General features: G+C 35.0%; 1 protein-coding gene across 1 annotated transcript in view; it reads right to left on the bottom strand.

The window, feature by feature from the left end:
* LOC140755181 (protein Wnt-4) overlaps positions 1-15,554 on the bottom strand; it is a 107,012-nt gene that overhangs the window by 30,246 nt on the left and 61,212 nt on the right. The window lies entirely within an intron of this gene.

Below are 15,554 nucleotides of genomic sequence, written 5' to 3'. Positions count from 1 at the left end.
AAATCTGCTACTATCTATTTTTCATACTCCTAAGTGATAAGGGTTGTTCACTCTTAACATGTTTTTATTTATATGGCAACAACGTTTGCCGGGTCAGCTAGTAAAGATATATACAGTAGAACCCGCTTAATACGATCACGCTTAATACGATTTCTCGTATAATACGCCATTTTACGCCAGTCCCTACATTTTAAGACATGTTTTCATACATTTCTTAACGCTTAATACGCTTCGTCATCCCGTTTAATACGCCTAATTCGTAACTGGCCGAATGAACGCTCGAATGCCGAATGCAGCCCCCCAGCCAACTGCCGAATGCAGCCCCCCAGCCAACTGCCCGCGCATTCCAAATGCGACAAGAACATTACAACCCATGGATCAGGGAATCATAACGATCCTTAAACAAGGTTACAGGACAAGACTAATACATAAGTATCTTCAAGAAATGGAAGACTTATAGCAAACGACCCTACTGACCCCTGACCGTGCATGATGCGATTTTGAACATTGCAGCGGCATGGGTAGCAATTAAGCCTTAAACCATTCAAAATTGTTTCAAGAAAGCAGGTTTCAGGAATAACAGGGTTGACGTCGTGTTGGAAGAACAGGTGATATTGCAGGGTTTTCCTGGATATTCTTCCATTGATGGCACCCTACAAAATTCAATCCATTGAAGCTCTTACAGTTTTGTTTTATTTTCCTTATCCCGTTTAATACGCTTTCTCGCTTAAGACGCGTTTTTGGTTGGGTCCCAGTGAAATCGTCTTAAGCGGGTTTTATTGTATTTCATAAATCATAATAAAGCACTATGTTGCAAACGTGCCTACTTCTATCAATGACACTGATTTTCAAACCTATAGGTACTTAGAAAAGGAAATGATAATTACTAATAACCATGGGAAAATACCTATGCGTTATCATTATCTGACTCACGTAGTTTTAAGGGCAACTTTATAACGAAATTACAGCAGGATTCGTTTTAAGACCTCCATAAAATTAATAGCGCTTATTAAAGCTCGGTTTTTATTACAAAGTTCATGGCTCTAGGCAAATGTTCTACAGATTATGTATTTATTGGTATATACGGGAATATATCGTAACTTACTTTGTAATACTGGAACATAGGAAGGCTTTTAAAACGATTAAATAGCAATAATAACTTGAACTCCTATTGCATATAAATAAACAGTATGTCACTTAAACTGTTTAGGTAGTAGAACCCTTTGTGGTTCGACTCCGGTGGCACCACCACCACACCTATTTCTGCCTAATAACAGCAGTGTCAGGCGCTGCTGTGTTCCGTTTAGAAGGGTGTGGTAAGGGAGACAGAGTTTTCCGAGGCGTTCCAGCTTAGTCCTCAGGGGTCGCGGCGCATCTGTGGCCGACCTCAGGTAGGAATATCTAATCCTATCTGGGGTTGATTACAGATGTCCATGGGCGGCAGTAGCCACTTACCATCAGGTGGACTGCATGCTCGTCTGCTACTCCTATATTATAAAAAAAAGTTTGTCACTCTTCAATTTAGACGAAACCATCGAAATGTAATATGAAATAAGAAGCATATCTACATAAATACACTGTAAAAATGGTATGTAACTCTGTTTTTTTTAAAGAAAAGTAACAGAAGTACTACTTTTTAGCATTAAAAAATTTGGCCACTGATTTAATGGAAAATAACCGAAATCGCCAGGTTAAAGTGCCCTCCGAAGCACGGAATTCAGTCAGTGACAGTAACCCCACACAGCTGACAACACCCGACAATGTCCAATAAATCGAGGTTACTTTCTTTTCTTTTGTTTTTGCTCTAGTCTCCATTAAAAAGAGGTTAGAATCTCGATTTGTTAAGCGACTTCGTGATAGGGGAGAATAAACTAATATAATCACGGTTTTTGACATTTAAATATATATCGGGTACACGATACGCGGTTTTTTTTTTTTTCGCCGATATTTCAACTCAGTCAGAGGAGTCGCAATGGAGGAGTCACCAGAGGAGTCGCAATGCATTGCCGACTCCTCTAGTGTTGCAAACGTCCATAGGCGACGGTGACTGCTACCTACTAGGTAGCCCTTCTTATCGTTAAGTATAAATAAAAATATTTATAGTTTAAAAACTAAAAACCACGCTAAAATCGCACAAAGACAATCGGTAATGCTGATTTCTGACGATCCTGACGAGGAGAATGGGATAAAATTATTAAAATCGTGTATTGTCATCGGTTCCTGATAATTGTTTAAAATTTTGAATTAATCGGACCGTTCAAACTGGGTAAAAATCGAGTTCAACGATTCCGTTACATACATACATACATACAACCCAAGCTAATAAAAGCGTCGAAAAAAAGTTTTAATGTTAAAACACTTTTGTACGCGACTGTACAGTCGTGTGATCAATCTCCAAGTGTCATTAGATGTCCGTTTGGTTGTTATTCAAATATTGAATTCCGTTGAAAGCTGACGGCAGGTGGCAGGACATCAGGTTTTGTTCCTTTATTTGTACCCAATAAAGTTATGAATATTATCTGTGATGTATTGAGGGACTTAAATATTAAGACCCTTAATATTTATGTGACGGATATCGTCTAAATAAATATTAAAGAGTACCTATCTGTGTTTGTAAATGATTGCATTAGCTCTCAGTAATTCTCAGAAATTGCACCTCTTATATTTTGAGCATAATAGAAATTAATTATCACTTTAAAGGTGACAAGATCGTAAATGCATACATATGGTATACCTGACTTTGTAAAAAAGTTCTCAAAGTTATGTGAAGTCTACTAAACCGGACTTGGCCAGCGCGGTGTATTAAGATCTTCGCAATTTAATAGTTGACCCATGCCCAGCAGTGGGATAGTAATGTAAGTAAGAAACGGTACCTTGTGTACTTGCAGGCACATACTTAGTTTAACATAGATTTTTTTACTTATTTACTAGTAGTGCCCGCGGCTTCGCCCGCGTTTTACAAAAATGAAATGACATACATACGAGTATAACTGAATTTGTTTACCTTCATGACAGTGGCACCATCTGTCGAAAATTGGTCGCACCAACTCAGAAACCTTTGTGGGCTCATGCACAATAACTTTGCTAAAGATCATCACATGATCAAATGCATAGTTTATGATTATATAAAGGACATACAGACAAGCATTCATTTATATATATACTAGCTGACCCAGCAAACGTTGTGTTGCCATATAAATAAAAAAATGTTAAGGGTGAACACCCCTTATCACTTACGGTATGAAAAATAGATAGTAGCCGATTCTCAGACCTACTGAATTTGCATATAAAATTTGGTGAAAATCGGTAAAGCCGTTTCGGAGGAGTACGGTAACTAACATTGTGACACGAGAATTTTATATACAAGATTAAAATATCTGAAGGCAACATAAACTCAAGAACATTCCACTCTTAATTCGATACAAAAAAGCGGCGACTTATAAAATCTTCACCTCCATATAATTAAGGGCTGCACATTACGTATTGGTAGACGCATGGGCTCATAAAATGGACTATCAGAGGGCGAGGCTTCCAATTTATTTTTTCCCCACCGTTGCAGGGCGGCTGCAGTAAAGTTGAAATCGTAAAGTTACGACGTCTGGCCCCCGAGACACCCTTACCATTTGAACGAAGGGCCTTATAAACGTGTTTTTGATGACTTTGGTTACTTTTACCTTACGTTTTTTGGTTTTATGAGTGCTAAAGACTACTGACCGGAAATATTTTCGTATAAATAAAATTACAAGAACACTAACTTTAAGAACTACGAGTAGATCTGTAAGAATTACTTTATTTTGTACTTTTGTGTATGATCCTTTAAATAAATAAATATAATCAAATTCAATTTAAATGAAAAGAAATATATTTATTTTTGTTAAGGCCTGCGAAGGCTTACAATTTACAAGTCCAGTAGTTTTTGAGCCTATTCATTACAACCAAACAAACAAACAAAGTTTTCCTCTTTATAATATTATAGTGTAGATTAAGTCAACTCGATTTAGTCTAGCGGTGCCGGTGGGCCATTAATGGACAGATGATTGATTAGTGGGCGACTCAATTATCATCTATAAGTACTTGAGGTACACCAACATAAAGAAAATATAGAGAGAGTTCCGGCAAAAAAATAATTTAAGTGATTCATAACCGTACTTGGTTTAATTTTTGGTAAGGCAATATAACTGAATTTGATTTTTTCTGGTCCAGTTCTGAATTGTCGTAATCGTAGCTGTGTATATTCATAATGGAATAGACACGGAATCCTATTATAATAATGCTTAAAAATAAAGTCACTTTTCACTTTTCTTATCCCTTCCATAGTATAAACGAATCTAACGACACAGTTCATATGCTAAAAACTGTAGAGCCGTTTGGGCTGTGAAAAGAATGAGACTTACATACATGGACTTGAAAACATTATCCGCCCAATAAGGGATTTTTTATTCATTTATGTATTTATTTATTTATTTGGCAATCCAGCGTTACACCTATGTTCGATACAAATTAATAAAGAGGTCAGACAGAACAGTCAGACAGTTCTGTAAGAGACCATTCTCAGCGTAGAGACACTGTCAGAACGCGTTAAAGGCGAGTTGAAGAGACAAGCAGACCACCCTATAAAACTAGTCTATTAAAGTCCGATCAGTGATGTGGAATACGCAGACACGACACAGTCTGTACCAGTTACGTCACCGATGATATCTTGTACCGATATAATGAAGCTAGTTCGTCAGATAAAATGCAATCAAGATCTTGTCTGGCAGTACTTAAGTCGTGTAGAAACAGTAATTAACTGTATAGATTGGTTCAGGTTCATTCTCGATCAAAACAATTTCATTTGGAGTATAAATTTGGTTTACACTAGTGTTGTATTAATTCTTATCATTCAACTCATATGGTAACGTGGCCACGTGGCCTAATAGAAAATTCGCAAAAATCAAGACACGGTGTCAGCATAAAAAAAATACGCAGTGGATTTCAGTTTCATTTTTTATTTATTATATTTTATTATTCAGGTTAGATTTCAAAAGTTTTCACTTCTGCCGCCACTCCCGAAGTGCAACCCGTTGATTTTCTTTTAATTAGCTAAGCCTGCTACTCTTCCAAAGTATAATAATTTGGATGAATCCCTTATATTTAAATATTTAATATGCTGTATGACTTAATTTAAATAATTTAAATTGACCGCAGCGTTTTTATAACAAAAAATGACTTGCTTGTAAATTGTAATAAATAAAATAATCATTTCCGGTTTAATTAGTGACTAAATCTAAATGTACGCTTACTTAATAAACGCAACTCGAATTAAATTCTTAAACTCAAGCAAAGAAATCTCACGTTTAACTCACGCAACGTTTCACACGACAATAGTAGGGGCGGTCCTACAATAATTTAGTAAGGATAATAAAGGTTCATTTTTCACTAGTTCAAATTGGACACGGTGGCTTGGTTGGTTTTTTGTTGCATTACTACGCCTGAATGAGGGGTTCGCTCGCACAAATTACACCTCGGACAGGATAACATGCACAAGTGAATAGAATATCGAATGTTAGAAATGCTTTGAAAAGCGCGGTATGATACGAGCTGCATTTGTTTTTATGAAATGGTGTTGGAAATATTTTCTATGCTTCGAAATTCAAATGATGCGTTTTTTCTATGGAATAGAAATGACATAGTTTCTATTTCTTTTATATCATAGAAGTAGCTAACGAGCGTGCATTATCAGCGTGCATATGAATAGGTCACTTCTACCCATAGTAATTTGTAATGAGCCCCAAATAGGATTGAGGTCGACCATAGATGTGTTTCTGCTCCTAATGACACAGAATTTCTTGTCTCTCCTTTACCAGGAATATGCCGTTGCAAGTGGTATCTCCAGAGTCTAAAGATGATGAGTATTACAACTTTTATTCTTCTCGATGGATTTTAAGATCATGAAGTATGGTAAATGACGAGTGAGTGATAGTAAGTGGCTACTGCCGCCCATGGATATCTGTAATCAACCCCAGATAGGATTAGATATTTCTACCTGAGGTCGGCCACAGATGCGCCGCTTCCCCTGACGACTATGCTGGAACGCCTCTTAAAACTATGTCTCCCTTACCACACCCTTCAAAACAGAACACAGCAGCGCTTAATACTGCTGTTATGAGGCAGAAATAGGTGTGGCGGTGGTGGCCCTGGAGTCGAACGACAAAGGGTTCTACCACCTTCAAAATGGCTCTACCATTCGGATAATAGATTAATACGTTGGAATAATACGTTGGGGCATACCTAAAAAGGCTTAGTATTATTTCCTATATACTTGCATGATTATAAAGCTTAGATATATTGACTAGTACATACATACATACATGCATACATACATACATCAATATTTCGAACCGTTCTAGTTTGATTAATTCGCACCCCAGCTGCGGTGCTGTGGAATGAAATGGATCGTAAAACAACCCCAAGACATAATTCCTCCCCAAAGAACTTATGTCCGAAGCTGTGGCCATCAATGCTTTATTGAGGGGGTGGGAATGATGTAAGCTTGAGTATACAGATGTGGTTTAAGCTGTAAGTTATTTAAGTATATTCCGCATAAAACTGCTAGTCCGCTCTGAATATAGAAATGAATCGCGTCGCCATAGCAAATTGTATGACTACACCTGCTCGCAACTTCATAGCGGACTAGCAGTTTGACGCGGACTATAACGAGCTTATGGTTAGAATTTCGGTTCATGTAAAAAAAAGGACACAAAACTTTACGTAAACATAAAGTGGTGGAGCCCTATTACCACAAGTACAAAAAAATATAAGAACAAGGAAATATTCAATTTTACACAAGTAGCATAATTGGCATTCAGTTTTTAATGTTACAATTATTTTCATACTTAAGCCCGATATTAATAATTCCATTCCGTTTTCATCCTATATGATAACTAGCAATAAATATAGAAACAAAAACCGTCTGCCTGAAAATGCTTATGGTCACTTCCACTATTTAGAAGAATACAACGACACCGCATAAGACAAAATCTAGGAAAGTGATTTGGGCTATAGAGCATGCTAAAAAAGAGACGTACATAACTATGTTTTTTTTTATATAATATAGGAGTAGCAGACGAGCACGCAGTCCGCCTGATGGTAAGTGGCTACTGCCGCCCATGGACATCTGTAATAAACCCCAGATAGGATTAGATATTCCTACCTGAGGTCTGTCACAGATGCGCCGCTACCCCTGAAGACTAAGCTGGAACGCCTCGGAAAAGTGTCTCCCTAACCACACCCTTCAAAACGGAACACAGCAGCGCCGAACACTGCTGTTATTAGCTAGAAAAAGGTGTGGCGGTGGTGCAGCCGGAGTCGAACCACAAAGGGTACCATCATGTATCTATATACATACGCACAAACAATATTACTCTCTGCAGTCGAGTAAAAAAACAATTTACCAAAAACTTGGCTATCTTTACCTCATTATTCGAAACTGCAACATTGTAAACTCGCCAAAGAAATCTCGAACACCTATAATCTAAGCATTTTATTCTTTGAACACGCTAAAAGGCTTTAAAAAACGTTAAATTTGCTCTTAAAATTACCCACCGGAGGCTGTTTACTGTGCGAAAATAATTTGCATTAAGTACAGAGATTACACGAAACCGACAAAAAGGGAAAAAGGGCTTTGTGGAGGGTTCATTATCTTTAACATCTTATTTTGTATGATCTGACATTTAGCTTAATTTGCGCATTGAGCACTTGTTTGAACAGTAGTGAACGACGAATAATGAGTTACTATGATTAGATATCGAATACTCGTTATTTATGGTCAATTTATTCAATTTATTGCCAAAAAATGGACATTTGACAATTTCTGCCAAAAATCAGATAAATTTTATTGGTAACCGACGTAAGTTGATTCTTTCTCGGATTGTCAAAACATTACTGTCCCACTGCTGTGTACGAATTTCTTTTGATGTGAAACATCTATAGCCGCACGTAAAACCGATTTCTGGCGTGGCGACGCATGCAGTGGCGACGCGTCGCCATACAGTCTATATGCAGTAGTGTGTACGGTGTGGCGTAATATTTTATTTTATCATTATGACATATTTAGTTCCTATCACAATATGTTCTTTTCTGCATATTACTTTTACAAAATAATGTCGATGTTTCACATCTGCCAGGCGTCCCGGGACGGCTCACATTGTTTTTTTAGAATTAGGAGGGTTAGGTCCTTCGTGCTGGGCAAGTGGTAATTGGCAGACTTCACATACCTTTGAGATTTTTTGCACCAATCGGGTGCAACTTTAAAAAAAAAGCTTCTGTACAAAATTGTTCAAAATCAAATCATTTTAAAAAAATCTATTAAGAGATATCTATATCTCACCAGATCAACCCCATAAAGATTTTAAAATCTACCCTCATCTGCCAATAGACAGGAATAGCTAGGAAAAAAATCTTATTTAAAAATTTGTTCACAGACTTTATCTAAAGCTTTTGCTCACATTACGATTGTTTTAAATGCGAGGTCAAAATAAAATGTTACAAAACCAAAAACATCGCTTATAGCTTCTCACATCACCGTAGAACAAGTCAGTAAAGCCTGACATATTAAAGTCGAACAACTTACGGTAAACTGACAAATGAAGTTTCACTTCCTTGTGATTTTTAAACCTAATTAAGTATAATGGAGCTTTAAAGCTTTGTAGAGCGAATTCATTTTGGTAATTACTGGTTTAAAAATGTTTTTGCTATACTTAAAGTTATAACAGAAGGGGGGTTAATGAATCTTTGGTCAAAATAACAATTAATAATATTTTTAATATATTTTACAACGTCAGTAAATGTAATCTGCAATCCTGCAATCATTGATAAATTACAAGTGACAATTTAAAAGTTATAATAATTTTTTAAACACTGTAAAGTTGTGTTTCCCTTTCGAATCCTTGAAATTTATTGTTTATTATTAAAATTATTTACCTTAAATCGTGTTAATAAAACTTATTCTGCACTTATACTTGTACTTTAGACTGTACTTACGTACATTTTTCGATTTAATTAGACATAAAGTATTGAAACTGGCAAATTATATATGCTTTAAAATATAAAGAAAACATTTTCGAAGATATACAGGAATAGTTATTTCTTAAGTTATTTCTGCTATGAAGTAACTATTTAATTTTTTTTCGAAGTAATATATTAAAGCGTCGTTGTAGTCTGTAAATTTTGCAAAAAATCGTCGTAAAACGCGCCAGTCGAATATGCCACAGTTTCTAGTACTTACTAAATACGAAACGCACCTTAATAAATCAACTTTTTTTTAAATTAAATATATTTCAGAAACACATTTTCCTCATATCAAAACCACAGATTTCCTATAGGTATTCGAAAATGGTTTGAGTAGGTGTTGGTATATTTAACAAGGACCATTAACATACATATTTCCATACAAGTCCCATAATGAGAAGCTCATTAAGCTTGACACCAATCAAAAGGTTAAACGGATATTGTGTAAGTACTCGCATGTTATACATATAGATATAATTTTAGTTAGACGTGTCAGACAAGGGACGTGGCAAACAACATCATATTTTTCATACATATTTTGGTACCTAGGGCCCATATCTGCGAAGTCGTATTACAATAGAAGTAAATACGTTAATATAAATTATATAAAATAATACTAGTTTGTCTATCTGCACAAATCTGACGCACTCTATGTCTGTACGTATAAATGTAAATGAACCCGTAAATTTAACCATTCCAGCTTATCACTCATAGACTTTAACTCTTTTCATTATATTTACATTTTTACTAGACACTTAGCAAAATATCTCAATCATTATAATCATGACAGAAACTTTTCAACTTATAGGTAAAGTAAAAATCATTTGATCGTAACGTTAAAATACTTTAATGTACCTTAAATATAACCTTCTATCAAATAAAAACAAAATTTAGTATCGCATTATTCTATTTCAATAAATTGTTTAAAAAAATAGAGAGATGTCTCTTAATATTTTACAACAATAAGCCGCGAGCAAACAATAATATAAAGAACAGAGGGTCTTTCAGCCTCTAAGGGTCCGGATTTTGTTAAAAGCCTGTCCGGCCGATCGCTTTCCACTCGTCGGCTGAGGTCTTAGCTTTCTCTTGGAGATTTGCATTATTTATAAATATACTGTAACTATGAAAATAAGTTTTCATAAGAGTACAAGGTAAAGATTTGTGTCTCTTTTTTAAAGATAGGTAAGCTGGATTTTCAGGGAAGCGACAGATACCAGGGACTCAAGTGTCAAAGCAAATGATTTATCTGTTTTATGTACCTGAAAATGTTTGAGATAGGTATGCAAAAGAGTGGCTAACGGACATACCACAATGTCAGCAAATAAAGCATCCCCTTAGGGGTTGCGAAGATCATTAAACATAATTACGTTCCGACTATAAAATAAAAAAACTGACTAAAAATATAGTTTTATTAATTTAGTCAATGTCATAATTTAGATGAGTTCAACGATATCTCCTAAGTTAAAATCCGACACACCATTAGCGCTGTAGGACACCCTAAAAATTAGACATATACAGGGTGAATATTTCAAAGGGGCCTTCAGGACCAAATTTGAAACTGTAAGAAATAGCTAAAAACGCTAAAAGGAGTTACGAGGCTGATTTTGATAAAAACTCAAACTGCATCGTTACATTTTTTTTAAATATATAGCCCCAGCCGGGAATTGAACGTGTTCATTTCGTAGTACGCATACATAGGTATAGTCTGCGCCAAACTGCTAGTCCGCTCTGAAGTTGTTGCGAGCAGGTGTAGGCATAGATTTTGCTATGGCGACCCAATTCATTTCTATATTCATTCTATATATACATACATACATAGGTACACACATACATACGCTAAAATATTCCCCTTAGCAGTCTGATAATAAACTTCACACTATTTAATATACTGTTAAAAGACATCACTGTTATTATAAACACCGTTACCTTAATAAGTTTCATCAAAACGAATATATAATATATATAAATAACCATTTTGGGCCTTAGAATATAAAAATATACAAATTGTATTAACTTTGTATAACAATTCTTGTGCCATTTAAACGATGAAAAGTAAATTTTATTTCCTATTATTGACCTAGATAATTATAATGGTTATCGACCTACGACTATAACCGTTTTATTGCTCAAATTTCCCACCAAAGTAACGTGTTCCAACAAAACGCCTGAGACTCGAACCTCGGACCCCCGATCGAGAGGCCGAGAGCTCTAGAATATCTCTGCTGAATAATGTACAATATAATTTTATATTTTTTACAGGGATATAGTTTTACAGTGAAAAACAATCAAAATAAAAACCAATACACAACAATATTAATGTTCTCCAATATTTAACGATGTTTTATAGTTAATTATAACGAATTCATATACTCCTTCTATACCAATATTCTCTCTATTCTCAGTTTACATCAAGCAACTTTTCAACGATCATACAAATATGCAAATGTATAGATAATATTGTCTATAACTCGTAATCAACGCCATTTAGTGTTGATAACGTGCGGACATATGGATTTAATATCTCTAAATGTGATTTTAGATTGATATTCTGTCAAAGGTAGCTTACTTGTCAAAAATAATTTAAAACTTTGAGCGAGTATATTTTAGGAAAATTAAGTAGCGAAGACGCATATAATCTCAAGAGTGGCAATGCATCTCTGACCGGCATTAGGTAGACATCCTGTTCTTTAACGAGTCGGTTACTCATATCTACGGCAGCCAATAAGTTTGGAGGTCGTAGAACCCTTTGTGGTTCGACTCCGGCGGCACCACCGCCACACCTATTTCTGCCTAATGACAACATTGTTAAGCGCTGCTGTGTTCTGGTTTGAAGGGTGTGGTAAGGGAGACATACTTTTCTGAAGCATTCCAGCTTCGTCCTCAGGAGTAGCGGCACATCTGTAGCCGACCTCAGGTGGGAATATTTAATCCTATCTGGGGTTGATTACAGATGTCCATGGACGGCAGTAGCTACTTACCATCAGGTGGACTGTATCCTCGTCTGCTACTCCTATATTATAAAAAATAATAATAATAATCGCTTTGCTATTTTCAATCAAACATAGCAGCCCTCGACACTGTTGTCATAAGGCAAATCGTGACTGTGGTGCCATCGGTATAAACCCTCTAAGTTTAATACCACCTTTATATAATTTTGGATTCGCGGTGGAATGTACGAGTAAGTTACTGTACTGTTTAAAATATATAATAAAATGTATAAGAATGTCAAAGGGCGTCTATATATACTTTGATCTAGTCTACCTAGGAACATCAATTATCAACCCATTTTATGATCGAACTCAGGTAGGATTCCCATCCAATCTGAAGTTAGTTACAGAAGTCTACAAGTAGCACTGTCCACGTAAAATCAGCTGGACTAAATATTCTTTTGCTTCTACTATCACATGAAAACAATCTACATTTAAATGAATTCTAAGTAATTTACAAAATAATCTCATAAAGAGCACTACAGATTTACCAAGCCATTTATCACAATTGCCAATATATACAAAACCAGACTCAAACCCGTTTCAAATCCAATTAGTCCACATTATTATCAACAACTAATTATACGGGTATTGATTACAATTTGTCGGTTCAACTGTATTTATTAGTCGCAATTCTAGTAGATAACGGATCTATGATTAAGTGTCTAATTCTTAAGTTATAAGAGAATTAAGTATATTCAAGTTCTTAAGTATAAAGTACGAATGGCTCAAATATCTCGCTGCTCTACAAAGTTAAGGAACATCAGGCTCGGTCAAGAGTTGGATGGGTGACCATACCTCGAAGAAATCTCGTAATAGTGTTCTTTTTATAATGTCGAAGTAGCAAAGAAGCATGCAGTATATCTAATGGTAAGTGGCTATTGCCGCCCACGGACATCTGTAAATAACCCCAGATAAGATTATGAGTCTTACCTGAGGTCAATCACGGATTATTTGCTACCCCTAAGGACATCCAACTAGGATGGCGTTGGATAAGCATGTAAGCCTTACCACACCCTTCGCGCTGAAACACTGATGTTAGGCAGAAAAATGTGTGACGTTGCCTTCGAACTCGAACCTCTAATGGCTCCACCTTCGAACTGTTCTTTTTGGTCTCTTACCTCAGCAGCTTTTACCAACGATAACCACGATTACAACTATATCTAATAGGTATTATATAGGTATTACAAAAGTACATTATCGACGGATCCATTTCAGAAAACCATGAAGAGCAAAACACATTCTACTAAGCTATAACTAATTAAAAACACTAATTCCCGGTTTAACAAAAGTACTCAGTAGACGCTTTTTATAAATATACGAGTAAATACATATGTTGACATCATAATAGCGAAAATGCTAAAGACAAAAAGAACATACAAAAAGAAGGTAATTAGGGCATGCACCCATTTTTAGCCGTTTCTAGAAATTCAGGTATTTTTCGGTCACAATGAACCCGTTTATAAAAAAAAATATCCAGTTTCTTGGTTCTTTTTTGGTTAGTTTGGTGGTTTAGTTTCATACATTAAAAGTACAAGCTCATCATCATCATCAACCCTATTAATTGTAAGTTAACTTTAGTTCAATAGTTGCATGAAGATTTTTGTAAACTTAAGTATGTTATATGCAAAAATATTCTGCAATATGAATAATGTAACTTGGTAATAAATGTCGATTATACTATATTGCTTAGCTCTCGGACTATACTTCAATATGCAATCGTTCGGTGCACTTTGCAATCGCATTCGACACAGCGACCTTTGCTCAGTATGTCTTCGATGTAAAGCTAATAAACTAAATTACTACCTAAGATATAATGTCAACTAACTAATATTTCATCCCAAATCATGATTTTGATTTAGTATACGAGTACAATAGTAATCTACTATTTATCGGCTTTGACAATTTTTATGAAAAGTTTTTTTAGATAAAATATTTATTTCCAAGCTTATTTAGATAAGTATCATAAGGAAAGGTTTCCTTTCCCATAGGTCTACTTTCCCATAAATAATCATTCATATCAATATTTATTTGAAAAACGTGGTAAGGCAAGGAGGTAATGAAATGAAATGAAATGAAATGAAATATATTTATTTTGTATAGGCCAACGGCGGCACTTACAAATTGTCAGTTACAATATTTTCTTAAACTACTACCGGATCGGAACGCGACCTCTACTGAGAAGATCCGGTAAGAAACTCAGTGGGTTTGTCTTTTTTAATTTTAAAAATAATTATTCTCTTTTTAATTTTTTTTTAAATGCCATTATTTTTACATATAATTAATAAAGCATTAGCTCCAGTATCTTGCTTTACATTTATCTAAAAAAAAAGAAGTTTGTTCGTATTTGTTGTAATGCTCGATTTGTTGTAATGCTTTAGTTCCTATCCTCGCTTTAGTTCCTATCCTCGCGTATGACTTCAATTCTGTTAACTCTATCTAATCTAAACTCATTTTAAAATAGAACAATAAATAACTTACCTAACTTAAACTTCCAGGCATATGGCTATATTTCAGCACAAGACCTCTCCTAAAAATTAGCGTATTTATTGTGTCAATATCCACGCTTAAACAGGCGTGTTGGTGCAGTAAATGAAATTAATAGAATGAATCAGTAAGAAAACTCAATTGTTTAGTGCAAAGTCCACCAATACATTAGTATGAAACTATGTTATAGTAAAAAAACGGTAAGAGTCACCACTGTGAAGCAATAGAAAGTATCAACTAACATAAATTAGTACCAGCTCCTGGTCTATTTCAAAATGCTAGTTCTATGCACTTTGCAATCGCTGTACCCGTGACACGGGCGACCTTTGCTCAAACTGACTGTGTTAACATTAAGCCCATATCGCTTTAGGAATCACTGTTTATGTTTAGTTCCAATGGATATTCATAAATTCATTTTTCCCACCTTCAGTGTTGCCGTATTTATACAAGACGTAGTGTTTTAGGTTTTATTAGCTTGGGTTGTATGTATGTATCTATGTAATGGAATCTTTGAATCCACTTTGAACGTTCAGTTTAATTCAAAATTTTGTACCATTGTCTTTATCTACATCCTAAGGATTAGCGAATTTCGAGGCGAAATTGTTCGAGCGCCTTAGATAAAGTTCATCGCAAAGTTACTAGATTGCAACAATTATTGCTTTTTAGTTTCAATAACTGTTATAGCGTGTTTTTTAGTTTTTTAAACTATATTTATTTGTATTTTGATTAAATATTTGTTGTTTCAGAACTAAATCTAGTGCAATATACTTAGTACATATATTTAATTTGAATACGTATTAAAACGATTTATTTAATTTTATTTGAATGGAAACCAAGTGTCGCCAACTTTGCGGATAAGACAAAAATTGCCACGTATATTCTATATCAAGCAAAGCCCAAACTAGCAAGAAGTCCAAACTATTCTTACTTTTAATATTTTTACTTTGAATAAAGTTATACCTAAAGTTATTACAAATAAATACTTAGTAGATTTATTAACAAAAATCAATGTTATTTTTTTAGGAAAAATTC

This window comes from Epargyreus clarus, unplaced genomic scaffold (genome assembly GCF_041222505.1).
Source record: "Epargyreus clarus isolate Ecla_fem2 unplaced genomic scaffold, WU_Ecla_fem_2.2 ptg000032l, whole genome shotgun sequence".
NCBI classification, from domain to species: Eukaryota; Metazoa; Arthropoda; class Insecta; order Lepidoptera; family Hesperiidae; genus Epargyreus; species Epargyreus clarus.
This window is presented reverse-complemented; position numbering and strand designations above follow the sequence as displayed.